Source organism: Haemaphysalis longicornis, unplaced genomic scaffold (assembly GCF_048455015.1).
Source record: "Haemaphysalis longicornis isolate Haplotype H1 unplaced genomic scaffold, Haemaphysalis longicornis Haplotype H1 scaffold_6, whole genome shotgun sequence".
Lineage (NCBI taxonomy): Eukaryota > Metazoa > Arthropoda > Arachnida > Ixodida > Ixodidae > Haemaphysalis > Haemaphysalis longicornis.
This window is the reverse complement of record NW_027526407.1, coordinates 63,106,343-63,122,807: the sequence shown is the minus strand read 5'-3', so window position 1 is coordinate 63,122,807 and position 16,465 is coordinate 63,106,343. Positions and strand designations below refer to the sequence as shown.

Genomic DNA, 16,465 nt, shown 5'->3' with positions numbered 1-16,465 from the left:
GGAAATCTTGTGTGATAAGTGTAGCAAAAACAGTGCAGTCGGCAGAAGGGGGTTTTGAAAGTCCAAAAAGTTGCTTCCGTGTGCCCTCTTACAATCAATGGATCAATGGAGACAGCAGAAAGGAGTTGCGGAAGTCGAAACTCCCAGAAATGTTTCCGAATTCTCTTCCCCTTTGGCCACCGAGCAGTAACGAGGTGAACAAAAAGGAAAAAGAAAGAAAAAGGCGCTGGGACCCCCCCGCTTGCGTTCTCATTATTTGCAACAGGTGTTCCTCAAGACGGTAGAGAGATATTACTCGCTAACTTAGTAAAATATACCTTACCGCTTTGTGCGGGCGTCTCCACATCCACCGTGAACGCCTCGTTGCTCCTTCCGAAGTCAGGCATAGTTTCCCGCATCACACGGCTTGTACAATCCACTCGTTCACGACTACACACGCGCGCGAAGACTACGCGTGATGCTCGCTCTTCGAATGCCGCACAAGTCGCATTTTGAAGTCCGGAATGGTGACACCAGATTTTTGGAGCCCTACTGCCTGATTAAATCACCAGTCCTCCCATCGTTGTTGATAGTAGTCTATAGGGTCAGATTATTAATGACAAGATAGTTCGAGCAGTTTGCATCACCACGAGTAGCGACAACTCGTTTTTTCAAGGGGCAGGTGGTTTAACACCCAAAAAAAAAACAAGTGTAGGCGAAATACCGAAGGAGTGAATAGAAGTAGACTGAGTCGGTTGCCGCCTGGTAGTACACAACAGAGGTGGTACGAAGGGATGAAATCAACATCGACTTTGAGCAGGGCAAAGCCGCAACAATCGAAATGGTACGAAGGGGCAAAATCTACGTCGACTCCAAACAAGGCAAAGCCGAGTTAGTCCGACTTCACAGTACACGCTCGGCAGTTCTGTTGCCTTTCTTTCCCTTCCCAGCAATCACTGATAGCAGAACTCGTCCTTCACAGCCACTGTACACCAGAATATAGACACGTACGTAATACATCCAGTCCAACCACAGCTGTTTTCGTCTCGTCGCAGATGTTTTAACGGACAGTGATGAAAGGCGGCAACCCCTGTAAAACACTGCGCGCCGAACCACATGCGCTTCCTCCCGCGCTGCCGTTTCATCCGAGCGAGGTAGAGGCTGACTAAAACAAGCCGCGCTAGGATGCAACCTGGCGCCCAACGTGGGGCAAGGGAGTTGTACGATACCCGTACGCCCTCTCCACTCCGCGTCTGAAGCTGTCAATACACCGTCGACTACGCCGAGGACGCGGCGAACAGCGCACGTTTCGACACTATACGTCCAATGAAGACGCGGCTTTCTTTATTTTTTTACTTTCCTTCCTGAATGCTTCAACGATTTGCGCTCCCGGTGAAGGCGCGTGCGCACTGCTTTCCGGGTTCTATACTCGGAAATCGAGCGAGCGATTTGCCTCCGGCCTCTGTTGCGGATACCGGTCTGTGGCGACACCGGCGAACGTGTGTCGCGTTGCGAAGTCGAGCGGAAAAGCGGAAAAAACATACATTACGCTGGCTACGGCGGCCGATTTAACATGCCCTATGCACTCTGAAAGCTTGGCTCAGGAAGTCATCGGCGGACACTGAAGCTTTGGTTACTTTAATGAATTTCCGTATCTGTTTAATAAGCGACGCATTGTACATGTTATTTCCAACAGCATCGCTGTTGTAGAAGCTGTAGGTTCGCCGTTGCAGGAAAAAATACCGAGAAAATGCGGAGCGCTCGTGAGCGTGTGCCTCGCGGCGACTGCCGAGCGTTCCCGGCAGCATCTTTCCAAACGCTTCGCTGCACAGAGCATCCACGTGACATGTGTGATGTCAATGCGCGCTCTGTTATTTTGAGCGCCAGCTAAAACAGGCCCACCGATCGGGCTCTGTGGCCTCGATTTAGAGTACTGAGTGCTAGCGCTCTAGGCCTGATTCAGACGTTCTATCAGGCCTTGAAGTAAACCAGAGAACGGTAGGACGTTTGGCCTTAGGCGCGCATGGAAAAACAACTAACGAAGCAGTTCAGGGAGATATGGGCTGGGCGTCGTTTGAAGTTAGAGAAGCTCAGAGTAAAATATGTTTTGAGATGAGGTTGAGGGCAATGGATCAACGAAGGTGGGCAGCTAAGGTTTTTAGGTACCTATACTTGAAAAGCGTGGACACGCAGTGGTTAAGAAAGACTAGAAGGCTAACGATGAAATACGGAAAGAACAGTGGGGAATCCAAAACAGCCAAGGTAACCAAAAAAGAGGCAAGGCAGATTGAAACGAATAAATGGAGGGAAAAAATGGAAGCTAAAACGTCGTTAGAGATGTACAGGGCTGAGAAGAAGAACATCAGAAAGGAAAATTTCTACGATAATTCCCAGGGCAGTGCTTTGCTTTTTGAGGCTAGAGCAGGTTGCCTGCGAACTAAGAGTTTTGTGGGGAAGTATTCACAAAATGATGGGGTATGCGTGGTCTGCGGAAAAGAAAGAGAAACTATGCGGCACATCGTGTTAGAATGTGAGGGTATCCATCCAAATCTACATGAAGGGAATATTGGGCTTTCAGAAGACCTAGGATTTAAGGGTATCACAGAGGAAGTTACCTTCAAGGCTGTCGAGGGGACGAAAAGAAGATTAGAATGCTGGTGGACGAAAAGCAGAGAGGGGAATATTGCCTAGGACAGTTACCACCTGTAACAGAAAAAAAAAGTATTTTGTGCCTAATAAGCTTTTTGTGCCTGCCCTAAGCAGCGCTAGTATTGAACCAAAAGTGTAAAACATATGTATATTAGTTCTTTTTGGTAAGATGACATGTCATCACCCCGATACAAAGGGGAAACCAATAGAAATCATCATCATCATCATCAGCTAACGGCTTGGGTTCGAGCCCAATGGTCTGTCACTTAGTCTTTTTTTTCATTGCTTAATTTTTGTAACTGAAATCTACGCCTTCTTTTTGTTAATAATAGTGAGGCTCATTGAACATGTCATATAGCGACAACCGGAAAGTATACCTAAGCCAAAATCATGAACCATACCTGCTTTTTGCCAGTGTGGAAAGAGTGACCCAAAAAATACGTTCCATTTATTGAGGAAAACGGAAATGAGAGCAAAAAAAGGAAAAAATAGGAGCCGTTCCACACAGTGGGGTGGATGGACGGAGAAGCTGTATAAAATACACGTCGCACACATGGTTAAAGAACATGCATGCATTAATTATTGCCGTCATTCTGTAATGGTAGTGACTGCGGCTTTGTGATTACCCAATAAAACTTAGAAAGACGAAAGTTTTATCCTAGCAGACGAGCATGCGGGCTGTGCGTTTTTCCTCGTAGAAACCCATGTATTTGCAGCAGACTAGAATTTCACAACCTTTGCAACTCCGCTGCGAACTACCAAATAATGAACAGATAATGAAACTCGCCGTAATAACATCTTAGTCGTAGCCGGTTATTATCACGTCATTTGTAGTGGGATAGTTTGGATGCAAAAAGGGGTTGCAGCCATTTTCTGCAACCATGATCGTCTCGTATAGATTACATGCATTGACAGCAAACGGGTATTCTGTATGTATACAATTCTTACAACCTTACTCCAAAGCAACTAATTGTGACAAGTAAATGAAACTCGGACTAAGAACAGACTCGTTTTAGCGGTCAATTGTCATGCAATTTTTGTTGAAAAAGTTTCGATAAAGCAAGAGTTAATGCCGTTTTCTGCTGAGCACTCACGATAAACTGCGCTGCAGTTATTGGAGAGTTAATTAATTCTCTCAAATCCTCCGATACCTTTGGGAGCTCACTCAGAACTTCCTCGGGCACGGGGTCTAATCCAATCTGCAAATTAAACAGGCTGGAGTAAAAATCCTCAAAGGCGCTTGCCACTTCACGCGGTCCCCGCGCGAGCTGCCCTTGGTGTTGAACCTCGGTGATGTTTTTCCGGGTAGCGTTCTCTCTCTCGAGCGTGCGGAAGATTTTCGAGGGCTGTGCCTCCTGCTCAACTCTCTGCTCCCTGCTGCGGACCAAGGCACCCCAGTAGCGTTGTTCCAGTTCATTGAAAAGCTCTTTTTTAGTTACGCGGATGTCCTCGCGAAATTCCCCAGGCCTCTCTTCATCCGCCTCGATGAGGTCTCGGAGCGTTGACATGAGGCGGTTTTGGGTAGCTCTACCACGCGCGGCCTCTCGCCTGCCTATGGTAGTTGCAACTTCTTTTATTTTAGTTTTGAAAGATTCCCACTCGCTGGACCCTATCGTGCGGGTTCCCAAGCATTTTATTTCTTCCCGCACGCGTTCTACGAATTCTGGGTTTTGCATGATGGATGCGTTCATTATCCAACGCGGATTTAGTTTGCCATGCTTTTGGTTTACATCGTACCCAATTTCACATGTCACTAAGCCGTGGTCAGACAGTGGGACGGGTGTCACGGCGTAGTCTTGTATTCGTGAAAGTAAGTCTCCTGAGACATAAAACCGGTCCAGCCGGGCCTGAGACACACCACTCCATCTGGTGTATCGTGGGGTGGCCCACTTCCGTCCCGAGGCCGCGTCGGTCAGGTCACAGTCACGAACTACTGACTTTAAAATTCGCGACGAGGCATCGGTGCTGCTGCACCCACCTGCTCTGTCACTTTTTTCCGTCACACAATTAAAGTCACCGCCAAATATCACCGTGCATGGGACATTCAAAAGAGGGCGGGTGGCGGTGAAGAGCTCACTTCGTGATGGTGGGTCATTGGGAGCGTACATGCACAGGAAACGGGTGAGTTCCCCTCCCACAAATGCGTCCACTAGGCTGAAGCGGCCATCTTTGCCCAGCCATATTAAGCTTTGCACTTAACAACTGTACGACGCTTTACCTTCGCCTTTAGTGTGCAACGCGATAGCGTTATCGTACTCGGGGAGGAAGACTCTGAATAGAGCACCCGACACAGACATACGGCCCCGCATCCGTCAGACCTGTGCCAACAGCGAGTACGCGCTACGGCGTATTACACCATAGTTATGACGCCATCGTAACCCCAGCAGGGCCCGCGAGTGGTGAAAACTTTCCTCTCCCGCTCACGCCTGTCGCCCCTTACGTTCTTCTAACCTCATATAGGATCTTAGTGTGGGCGGTACATTCTCTGTACTAATGTTCGCTAAGAGGTTCTCATTGTGGGACAAGTGAGAAAATCGGTACCTGTGTGATTCAGCGCAGAAACAAGAAAATATTTCAGAGGATATTAAAAATGCGTGCTGATAATTTGCGCGCCGTCTCAGTTATAAACTTCCCGTTTCATATTGATTTCTTTAAAAAAATTGTTTTAATTTGATTCATTCATTGATTTGTATTTTTTGTTGGCTGGCTGCTTTGCGAGGATTTGCCAATCGCTATTAGTAAGCATACATTCCTACTCCATTTGGTAATCAACCGGTTTACAACAACCTGCATGCTCGTAGGATCGATATCCCTTTATAAAAAGGTCGTTTGTTGGGGCCGTAGCAATTATTCCCCTGCACACCCCTTCTCCAGTGTCGAGTAGCAATCCGGACTCTAAGCCTGGATAACCTCTCGGCCTTTCCGTTTGCTCTCTCTCTCTCTCTCTCTCTCTCTCTCTCTCTCTCTCTCTCTCTCTCTCTCTCTATCCCAATGCGGTGTGCTCCTAGGATTAGTCTAATGGATTTTTGCAGAAAGTCGGCCAACACTCAGCCCTCAGCGGTGGCAACACTGGTGGAGCCATGAGGACAAAACACAAGTTCGGTTCATTCGAAAGATTGCCTCGATAGAATCATACTGACACCACTGTTAACGCACACTTCACTAAAATAAGCTACATAATTAGGAAAAAACGGAATGGCCATGCGGCCCACCAGCTCATTTCCCGCAACAGAACCTAAGATGTCATATGAGCCCAGCTGTGCGAATTGCTGAGGACGGAAATAGCAAACGCAAATAAGGCACGGCTTATAGGCTTTCCGATAGAACTATTTTCGCTTAAGTGTAATGCATATTCATTTTACAGCGGTGAGAATGGTGCGGTAAACAATGAAAGTTACAAAAACGCACGTAAGCATAGAAGTACCGACGCGCACTGCTGTTGGTACTGGGCGCACTATGCTTGTTTTAGCTGCACAGCACTCCGCCGCTTTGAAGTTGTTTTACAGGACACTGGCCGATTAGCGTAAGTGGCCTTGTCTTACGTGACCCTGTTTGTCGAGGATACCCCAGGTTTCATGAGGCGATCACTTTTTACTGTAACAAAAACAAGCCAGGTGCAAATACGCTCAAAAACAAAGCAATGGAGGACAACAGTTCGTGGATGACTATATCAGCGCCATCTCGGAGTGCTGACGGACAGCAGGGCCGCAAACCCGAATGACGCAGTGGAAGTTCGCTTGAATACAAGCGCTTATGACGTCATTGCTGACATTACAAAAACCCACGATTTGGCGGGAGAATCAAAATTTTAACTTAAATTGATCAATTTCTCAGTGATACTGCATCATCTGCTGCCGGGCAAGCGCTGGAGGCACTATAAAACGCGAAATCTTTCGACTAAAACAGACTTGTATTCTGTCGTCATGGCTCCTTTAACGCGCCGGCGTCATGGGAAAGGAAGCGTCGTGCAGGAACGCCGTTGCGGTTACGTGTTTTGACCCGTCGATTCACCCTTCTGCAGCTTCATAAAGAGATTTTAATGCGTAGCATTCTTTGCCGAGTACTCCCACAGCCAGAAGCGTGTAACGCCCTGCATTTCCACAAAAATGCAGATATCGCGCAAGTTTCACCTGCAATCGTTGTGATAGCCTAAATGGAGAGGACTGGTTTAAAGAAATTTTGAAAATAAAAAAAATATAAAATAATTACGGGAAATGGCGAAACGTGTAACGTCCTGCATTTGCACTATATTAACGCAGATTTCGCGAAAGTTCCAAAATGTAATCCTTAGAATAACGTAAATGGAGATAATTGGTCAGACGAAATTTTAAAAAACTAAAAAAGAAGAAAAATATTTAAAAATTCCGCAAAATCGCAGAACGTATAACGCATACAATTTCCACAATAATGCAGATTTCGCAAAAGTTCCACCTGAAATCGTTATAATTGCGCAATTGGAGATAATTGGTCGGACAAAATTTAGAAAAAACAAAAATAATTGGCTGGAAAAAACTCACACTCAAGACAGGCGGCATAAGAATGCTTAGGGATGCCACCTGCCCGGTTTTCGACCGGTCCGTCTGGTTTTTTAGACCGCGGGCCGGTTGCCGGTCCGTACTTAAAACCGGCCGTCTTTGGCCACTTTTTTGGCCGTCGTGCGGGATTATTTAATTTTTGGCATTTTATAAGCGTTAATTCCGCAACTACGACGATAAATAGGTGTCGGCAAGCTGCGCGAAGACACGCGAGCCGAGAAAATATGCGGGCCAGCGCGGGTGAAATGCAAAGAAGTAAGAAGAGCTTTTAATAGACGAAGTATGCGCGGCACTTTTGAGTGCAGCACATTCAGAGCAATAAGAAAATTTTCAGTAACTTTCAGTACAAGCGTTATGAATGTGACATTGCATGTCATAAAACATGGATTCTTTTTTTTCACCCCAAATTCAACCTTCTAAATACTACGCCCCCCCCCCCCCAACCCCCTTTCCCTGGAGGGCCGTTTTTTTTTTCCGGGAAAGGTGGCAACCCTAAGAATGCTACGCATCAGTAGTTAGTTCTCAGAATTTCTGAAAAAATTTTTTTGTTATTTTGTAGACGCTGCTAATACCATTCAGCATCATAAAGCCCGATGCCCATGCACTGCTCCGTACATGTTGTGCTAGCGGTACGTATACGTGAAAGATGTCTGGAAAACGGAACGTACAATGCGCGCCTTCAGCGTCTGCCGTTTCATTTTGGCAATCTCTAGAGGAATGCGCCATTTCTACACGCCATCTTGAGAGCTGCGTTTCACTGGCGGTCACGACTGCCGCCGTTAATAGCACCCAACATTCAGGCAGCAGAGTTGTTTTGGTGCAGGCGAATTCGCGAGCCTGCATGCGTGCTTCGTTCTGCTCATGCTGACGAACGTTTTGACAGCTCTTTTACCTCAAACGTGCTTGCCTCTTCTTCTTTGATTTGTTTTTTTTTTTTTTTTTTTGAAAAGAGCTGTTTTGTGATACAGTTTCACGTGAGTCTCACGGCTACCGCAAGTTTAAAGCGGACATTCCGGCAAAAGAGTTGTGTCAGTGCAGCCAAAAATTCGAGCATGTAGGTGTGTCGCTCTTGTTTTGACATTTCGAACGCAGTATATCGGTAACACGAACTAGGACGTTGTTGTTTGTTTTTACATTATGCGCATTCCATTGGAAGGACTGGATTGGAAGGACTGAAATGGGTCTATAGTTGTTGATATTGTCCATTGGACCACCTTTATGCAATACGGCTATCGGGCAATTTTCATTGCATTCGGAAAGATGGCAGTAGTGAACGCTTGATTACAAATGTGAAGCAAAGGCATGCACAAAAAATTCGCGACAACTTTAACAGGCTGAGCCTTAATGTCGTCGTAACCTGCCCACGTGTTATTAGATATAGATTGCAGAAAAGAATATATTTCGACTTCCGTGCATGGTGACAGAAAAATAGTGTTATTGGAAACAGACAAATTTCGTTGAGGGATCCTTAAGCGGAGGAAAGCGGCAGGGAAGCGTTTACTCGTAGTATACTTGTGGTTACAATGGGGCAGGAGGATTACAGCTGTTACCAATAGGACACCACAAGAAGCTACCTACACTGCAAATCATGCGACAAGGATTGTTACGCTGTAGTCAGATGGTTGCGTTAGGGCTATCAGGTCCGGTAAAATTCTACCCTACTCCCTACCTAAACAGTTGAGAGGTCAAGAACAGCTTCCTGCTGTAGAACGATACAGCGCCTTCATTGACGACAGCTTGCAGCTCTTCGCAAAACGTCCGATCTGTATTGACTTGGTGGTTGGTCTCTCGCACGTAATTGGGTTTGGTATTAACGCAACGAAAATCGATCAACAGTTTCTGTAGTTCGTTCCCTTAACTCTCTGTAGTGCTTCTTGTCGTTTACAGTTCCGTTAACCAATAGATGCGCTCGATTCACTTTACTCCGCGCTCCTGAGCAAGAAAAAACCTGAAACATTCCGCGTTGACGTCCAATATTTGTGTTGGGCGCATTCCATTCACTGTGACCACACACATATTGTAACAAAAACAGACGGCAGCCTGTATTCCTCTCACGTATGAAGCGGTCAGCAAAACATTTACCGGAATTCCCAATATCTCCGTAAACGACGGATCCGGGTTGTACGACGAGCAGCGCGCGATAATGAGCAATTATTGTATGTGGTGTTTGAATGCGCCTGTGGCATGGCAATTACCTCGGGTGGCTTTAAACGGCTATTGGGTAGGGCAGAACTTGACAGCTATTACAAACCTTTCTGAACATTCGGATCACGTTCTTCGTTCGCGCGCTTCCACAAAAAAAAAAAATGAGGAAGCCCGGAAAGCTTTAAAATTATCTGTAAAATATGCAGGTTAGAAAACGTTTGCAGGTAGACGACAAAAGGTTTGAAATATTATTTTTGTCGTCTGGCTGCGTGTGCAAGGACATCCTTGACTGAGGACGTTGCCCATGCGATCCAACGGCTCTACCATTTCCGTTTCGCTCGGAATAAACGTTCATTCCTCCCTGTAGTTTTCACCGTCGTCTGTGGCCACCTGCACCGATCACACATGCGAATGCATCGCAAAGTCACCCTTTTCAGAGGGGATAGCCGAAAGAAGGAGTTCCAAAATGATTTCTGAAAGGGGCGATGAAGCCCAAATACAACTTTGTTTACTTTAAAGCAAATGAAGCTTTTGTTTAAAGTGAGTTTTCTTTTTAAAAAACTAACTTTAGGTTACTTACATCGACTGTATGCCAGCACCGAAAGAATAAGTCTTTTAACTGAAAAAGACTAGACAAATGAAAAAAAAAAATCAAATTTCGTGCCACACGGTGACACCAGTGACGAAATGAGGGTCGGGGTATTGAAAACGTAGATATCGGTGACTTAACTGTACGTCAGTGTTCAAGTGACACCATGAAACGAAACTAGTGGCACCACTCCCACAGCACCGTCATGTTTCTTGGCGGTGGATTTGATTGGTAGCCGCCAAGCGTGGCATACAAGTCCCTGTGACGTCATTAGCGCTGGGGTACAATTGACTGGTCAGTCGCCACTGCTTCGTGTGTTTTTCTAAGTATAGGCGGTATTCACTGAAAAATTCAGCTGTCAGTTTCTTCGCTTGGCAACCCCGGAAACGGCCGCGGACATGGCGCGGCTTGGCAACTGCGCCCGCACGCCGACGAAAAAAAAAAAACACCAGCGTGCGTCCTCTGCTCCGGTTCAACTCGATTTTCAACGGTGGGGATAAGTGTCACTAGATAAGATACTGAGTCCCGTGACTGAGGCACGCAAGTGAGCAACGGCGGCCATTGTGGTGTTTATCAGTGTTGCCAGATTGCCTCTTTTGCGGCCTCACCGCTAAATTTGACGAGGTCATTTGTAAACAACACTGCCGAAAGCGCATAAGCACGGCATCCTCGGACACACTTTGCTGCTGAAATGCATCTACAAGCGTTATCTTTGATTTGCGCTGGGAATGACGTCAGTCGCGCGCAGCCTCAGCGCAGGGAGGACAAGCTGAGACTACCACAGTTGACCGACAGAGAACGCATAAACAACAAAATGGCGGCGCCCATGAACCGTCTCAGTGTAAACAAATGTCACGTGATGCGAACTGACCAATGATCACGGCAGCGGCACGGAACAATAGGAGAAAAGAGTGCCGATACTCTGTAACTTTATCTACTGACACTAGGTGGGGTCAACAGAGATGTTATTATTCGCACTCACATTGCAGTCGAGGCATTACTTCGCATTCGGTGGGGTAGAATTTGGAACATCCAAAGCATATAATGTGCTTAGAACGGACAAGTACCGCCATCCCGACGAGCCCGATGTAACCAGTGACTCACATGACCAGTGACTCATATACGCACTCACACGGTTGCCTGCATACGTGCCTCGCCAGTGAATACAACCTATAGCGTATTTGTTAGACGTTCGCGTCAAAGTTCTTATCATTGGTATTGGGAAAGTAGTTTTCTCAGGTAACTGAACTTGCACATTGTTTTCATGGTCATTCTAACAACGGCTAAATGTGAGAGCATTCATATACCTATATAGCACCGATGCTGTGTTTTTTAGCGACCAATGACGACAAGCAAACCCAGGTTTCAGCTCTTATGAAACTTCCGATGTAGCCCTAACCATATTAAGCATTGCAAGCTTTGACTTTTCGAGCAAGAAAGCGCTAGCTGAAGGCAAGAACACTAGGATGCACTTCTCTCACCTTCCATAGAAGGAAAACTAACTACGCGAAGTGAATTCCGGGATACCATGCCCAAAATCACGCTAGTACATAACCACGTACCTGGACAGGTCAGCGATGTCTCCTCTTGCGATGCCACGTCCTCATCCATGACTTCTCTTGAATTGTTCAGCCCCCCAGCCTTACAGAGGTGCTTTCTTTTTTTTTTTTTTTCAACAAATGCCTGGCCTCAATCTGCGCAATTTCCCGCCCCGTTTTCGGCAGTTGCTGTTTATGACGACTTGAGCGATGAACTGCGGCCACAGGGTCCTCCCGTCCCGATGTCGACAGTGACAGACCTCAGAATAGAGCGCGCCTCTTTTGTGTTTTAACCGATCGCGACGCACAGCAACATATGCTCATGCCGACAAAAGCGCCGCCCTTCACAGCGTTAGCTGCATCACGACTTTGCTTCGGTACAGAGCAGAGGGCTCAGTCACAGTTTAATAGATCTCAAAAAAGCTCAGCTGTACTTTTTTTTTTACTATGTGGACGTGCGCCCCATGCTGTTGCTCTCTTCCCTAGACCCCCTCCCTCTCGTTTCCGCCCGCTTTCTGAACGAAAACCTAAAGTTCACTGAGAAATAAAAGTACATTGACCATCCAGCCCTTTTATTAGCCGCCGGTTTTGGCGCCTACTCGACCTCCTTTTTATATCGAAAGGGTCCTCACAATCTATCTCGTGAAGCGAAATGCATGGCTTCAAGGGCCGGAAAAAAGGCTTCTGTGTGTATGGCAGCCCACGGATAGATAGTGCGCTACCAAGAGTGCTTGAAGAGCCGCCGGCACTCATTGGGCGAAGAGCTCGCGTTGCGAGGCATTGACACTTGATAAAAGAAGTACCAGCAGGCGTTCGTGCGTGCAACTATTGTATCGGTCGATTACAGACGCAGGCCTGGTGGTGAGGCACTTTCTGTCACAATATAGCACGTCCAAGGTGTGAAAGCGGCAAGTCTTGTGCATTTATGACGTTCGCATTTACGAAGGCATTTACGAAGTTCGCATAATCGAGATCAAGAGGCGTGGCAGGGAACTAATTGGGTTTGAAGTGATAGACGTAAACAGGACATAGCACTGGACATAGGTAAGCTTTTCGGTGGGACGGGATTAACTTCAGCCCCGGGTAGGGTGGCGCTTTGGTGGGAGAGCGGTAGCTTTTTTAGGGGGCCTCGCGGAGCTAAGGAAGGCAAACTAGGAGACAAATGGGAAGCGAGGGATGTATGCACACTTAACGCTGGGAGACAGACAGGGCTAGAGCTAACCGGAGAACATATAGACAGAGCTGAGAGCGCAGACAACGGCGATTTTTAAGTGGAAACAATAGGCGAACAATTTTGTAAGAGGCAAAAATAGACCCCGTAAGCGGAAAGCGAAAGGAAAAAACAAATGCAATATATATTTAATCAGCTACAATAATATGCAGGGAGGCAGAAAGGCTGATAAGTGGATAGAAATTCAAAAATCAACTTCAACGGGGAGAAATAAACGTGTGCGGTTTAGTTGAGGCTCACCTCCGAGACCTACAAGCCCCACCTTTCCTAGACAATTATGTCTGGAAAGGATGCAACAGGACTACAGGAATGAACCGAGGGGGAGGCGTTGCCATGCTTATTACACAAGGGACCGACTGGCACAGAGCGCATGAAAGCTGTAAAGAGCATCTATGGGTTAGAGGCACTATAGCGGGGAAAAATACATGGTTAGGAGTGGTATATCTGTGGTCCGGAAGTAGTGCTAGGGAGGGAAATGAGGAAATGGTAAACTGTTTGAGAAGAGATAAAAACGAGTTGAAGGATTGGGTGAAATAATCTTAGTTGGAGATATGAATGCCCACATAAAAGATTTGGATTGATACACAGGTCACCACGGTTCTCTATTGATAGATTTATGTCAGGAAAACCGGCTTGTAATTGTAAACACAGAAAAAAAGTGTGACTTTTATCCTTCTGTGTTTTATATTGTCAACCAATTTGCTCTTGCAGCTAAAGGTCGCCCAAACCCAAATGTGCAGCCTTTTGTGTGTATGGCTTTTCCGCACAGCTGGCGTGACGTGCAAGTAACCAACGTTAAGACATTGGCTACGCAGAGAAATTAAACATAGAATTCAGGTAGCCGAACCATCAGTTTGCATTTCCAGCAAGGTTTAGTGAAAGAGAGAAATGATTGTGGGGTGCAAGAGCTTCGGAAAGGGCTTCGAGGACCCCTCAAATGCCTGCGTAAGCTCCCACTTGGGAATCACAGAAGTAAGCTACATAACAGGGAAAATGAGGAAGAGGCGTGCATCCCACAGAACTAGTTTTTTTGTTACGAACTTGTGGCGCATTACGGGCCACTTCTTGCGGTTGGATGAGGCCGACAAAATCAAATGCAAATTAAATAGGTATTACAAGATTAAAGAACGCTATTTTCCCCTGAAATTTAGTGCATAATATTTTTGTAGCTGTAAGAGTGGTGCGGTAAACAATAGAAGTTACGAACGAATCCGTAAATACTATCACCTCCTGTATTTTACAATCCCAAACGCATAACCCGCTTCCCAATGGGAGTGAGCGGTGCGCCTGCAGTGCCCACATTATCGCCCGACCGTAACTAAATTCGAGAGCGGCTTTGGCCTGGCTGCCAAGGCAACCGATGTTTTAGATTGCCGAAGTAACGGCGCTCTCGCCAGCGTTAGAAAACTCAGGACCGCAGCGGAGCACGTTTTGCCAACGTTGCCGCTTTCCACCACGTGTCGCCCCAAGATTAACGGGTCACGAGACTAAAATATTGGGAAGGCTAGCAATCTGAGTATATGGAAAGGAGTAGAAGGAAAGGACTTGGTTGGCCGCTCAGGGCTGATGCGTTGGGCATTGTAAAATACAGGAGGCGATGGTTAATACAGAAGCCCTGCTTACGGCATTCGTACGCGAGCAGACGCTGCCGATCCCAGCTATTGAGCACGTTGGGCTTGTCTGACCCGGTGGCACTGGCAAACTGACTTAAGCGAAACTGCCACTTCCGTGGCCCTGTTTATCCAGTCGTACTCAATGTTTCACAAAATTACTACCAGCCGTAACAAAAATACGGCAGGTACAAGTACTATATCAAGTGAACCGAGCGCAAGGAGAAGTCATTAAAGGGACTCGCTGCTCATCTAAGAAGGCAGGCCGCCTTAGTAAAACAATCAGGTGAATTTTGGGGGCAGCAGCAGCCTTAGTCAACATACTAACTTTCGCTTTAGGTACCTACCTCTAAGATATCATTGATTACGCCGCACAACAAGAAATGCAGTCGGGAAAATTAAAACTGATACTTAATTCTTCACCAAATAGGGCATCGTTTACGGCTGCGCAAGCGCTGAAGGTACTATAAAACACTAAATCTTGAATAAAATCAAGTTTTATATTATCTTCTTATATTATCGTCAAGTGTGTCAAGAATCACCTGAGGAAACAATCCTACGGAATGGTAAAGAAAAAAGCATGTGCGAATGTTCGGTGCAGTTTAACAGTTTAGTTTTGTTACTTCCAGGCTGGAAACTTCCAGCATTATGTGACGCTGCGTGAAACAGCAAAAAACAAGCACGTACGAGTTGTGCCAAAACCCACTGACGCACATGTTGCCCCTGACAGTCTACGCGAAATGAGAGTCAGGCTAGCTACACATGTAGACTTTGGTTTTGCAAAAGCATGCTGCGTTTTTGTTTTGTGTTCTTATACGTGGAAATGATGCTTTTTTTATATAGCTATTCAACCGTGGGACAACTGTTGGATTACGCGTCTACAGGGAGGCAAAAGTCCCTGGATTGCAAGAATAAGAAGACACTGAGACCTTTACAAGAATGCTGAACGATGTATTCGACGCACTGAACACAAAGCTTCCATCCCGAGGAATCGGGCGCAATTCCAAGGAGATACAGGCAAGCAGCTCAACCACTCTTCGTGGAGCCTAGTCGCACCAGTACATATACCATCGCTTAGCTTCATTATTTATTCAATGATTTCTTTTTTCAGATCATAAAGGAGTTCCTGGACGTCCTGAATATGACTGAGCGAAATGCGGTGGAAAAAAGGCACAAAGCTTTTTGCCTTTCAACTGACGACGGATTCCCTACATGTCACACTGTTGTCGACGCTAGACATCATCAGTTATCTTTTTGGCAAGGAAGAAGTTTACGTATTGACCGCCAAACTGAACCAGGACCTCTTGGAGGTACCACGACGTATTTCGCTTCCAATTTAGCGTGCAGCGACCTAATTGACTTTCTCTCTGACGCTTGTGATTTCTCTTTCAGCGGCACTTTGGCCTTGCACGTTCATTTGGAGGTGATGAGTCCCACCCTACAGTGGTGAATCTCTCACAGATGTTTCGTCTCTTGAGCCTGTACACGCCCATCAAGACAGCACTACGTGGAAGTGTTCAAGGCGAACCGAATGCTGTGCTTGTTAGTGTGGAAGACACACTGAAGACCGCTGGAGAAGCTCATAGATCAAACACAGCTAGTTTGCGCAATGAGGTTGGAGCTAGGCTGCTGGAAGTGACATCATTTAAATGTATTCCTCCTGACTAAATGAGTGATGAGCACAGCTACTTCAGAGGTTCACCAGACGATAGTGTTGTGTACTACTTAGCTGGGTATGCTGTTCACAAAATGAGCAAGCGAAAAGAGTGCCAGTTGTGTCTGCATGACATTAGTTCAGCAACTCCTGTCATTAATGGTGATGCATACTTATTAACCACATATCGGAGCTTCAAGGAAGGCAGTCTCAGGCACCCCACCCAGCATCAAGATGCTACACTTCATGGGAGTTGTAAATGAGTCTATTTCACTTTCGCTTGATGAGGAAAGTCTCCGTGCAGACTTGTTTTGGAAAGTGCTGGACGAGCTGGATGAGTGCGACCTGACGAGGCTGGGTTGTGATCAGCACAAACCGAGGTTTACGCGCCAGGTGTTATATTTTTTCATTGTCACGCGAATGCATATTTATGCCAGAGATGTCAACCGACGCCTTCCAACCCGCGAGAAAGTCGCCGTCGCCACGAAGAAAGCTCGCCTATTGTGAAGCCGTTACAGCATTCGAATTTTGTGCT

At 46.4% G+C, this 16,465-nt stretch overlaps 1 pseudogene; it reads left to right on the top strand.

Annotated features, from left to right (window-relative positions):
- The first annotated feature begins 14,844 nt into the window (after positions 1 to 14,844).
- Positions 14,845 to 16,437, top strand: LOC144141595 (uncharacterized; annotated as a pseudogene).
- The last annotated feature ends 28 nt before the right edge of the window (positions 16,438 to 16,465 follow it).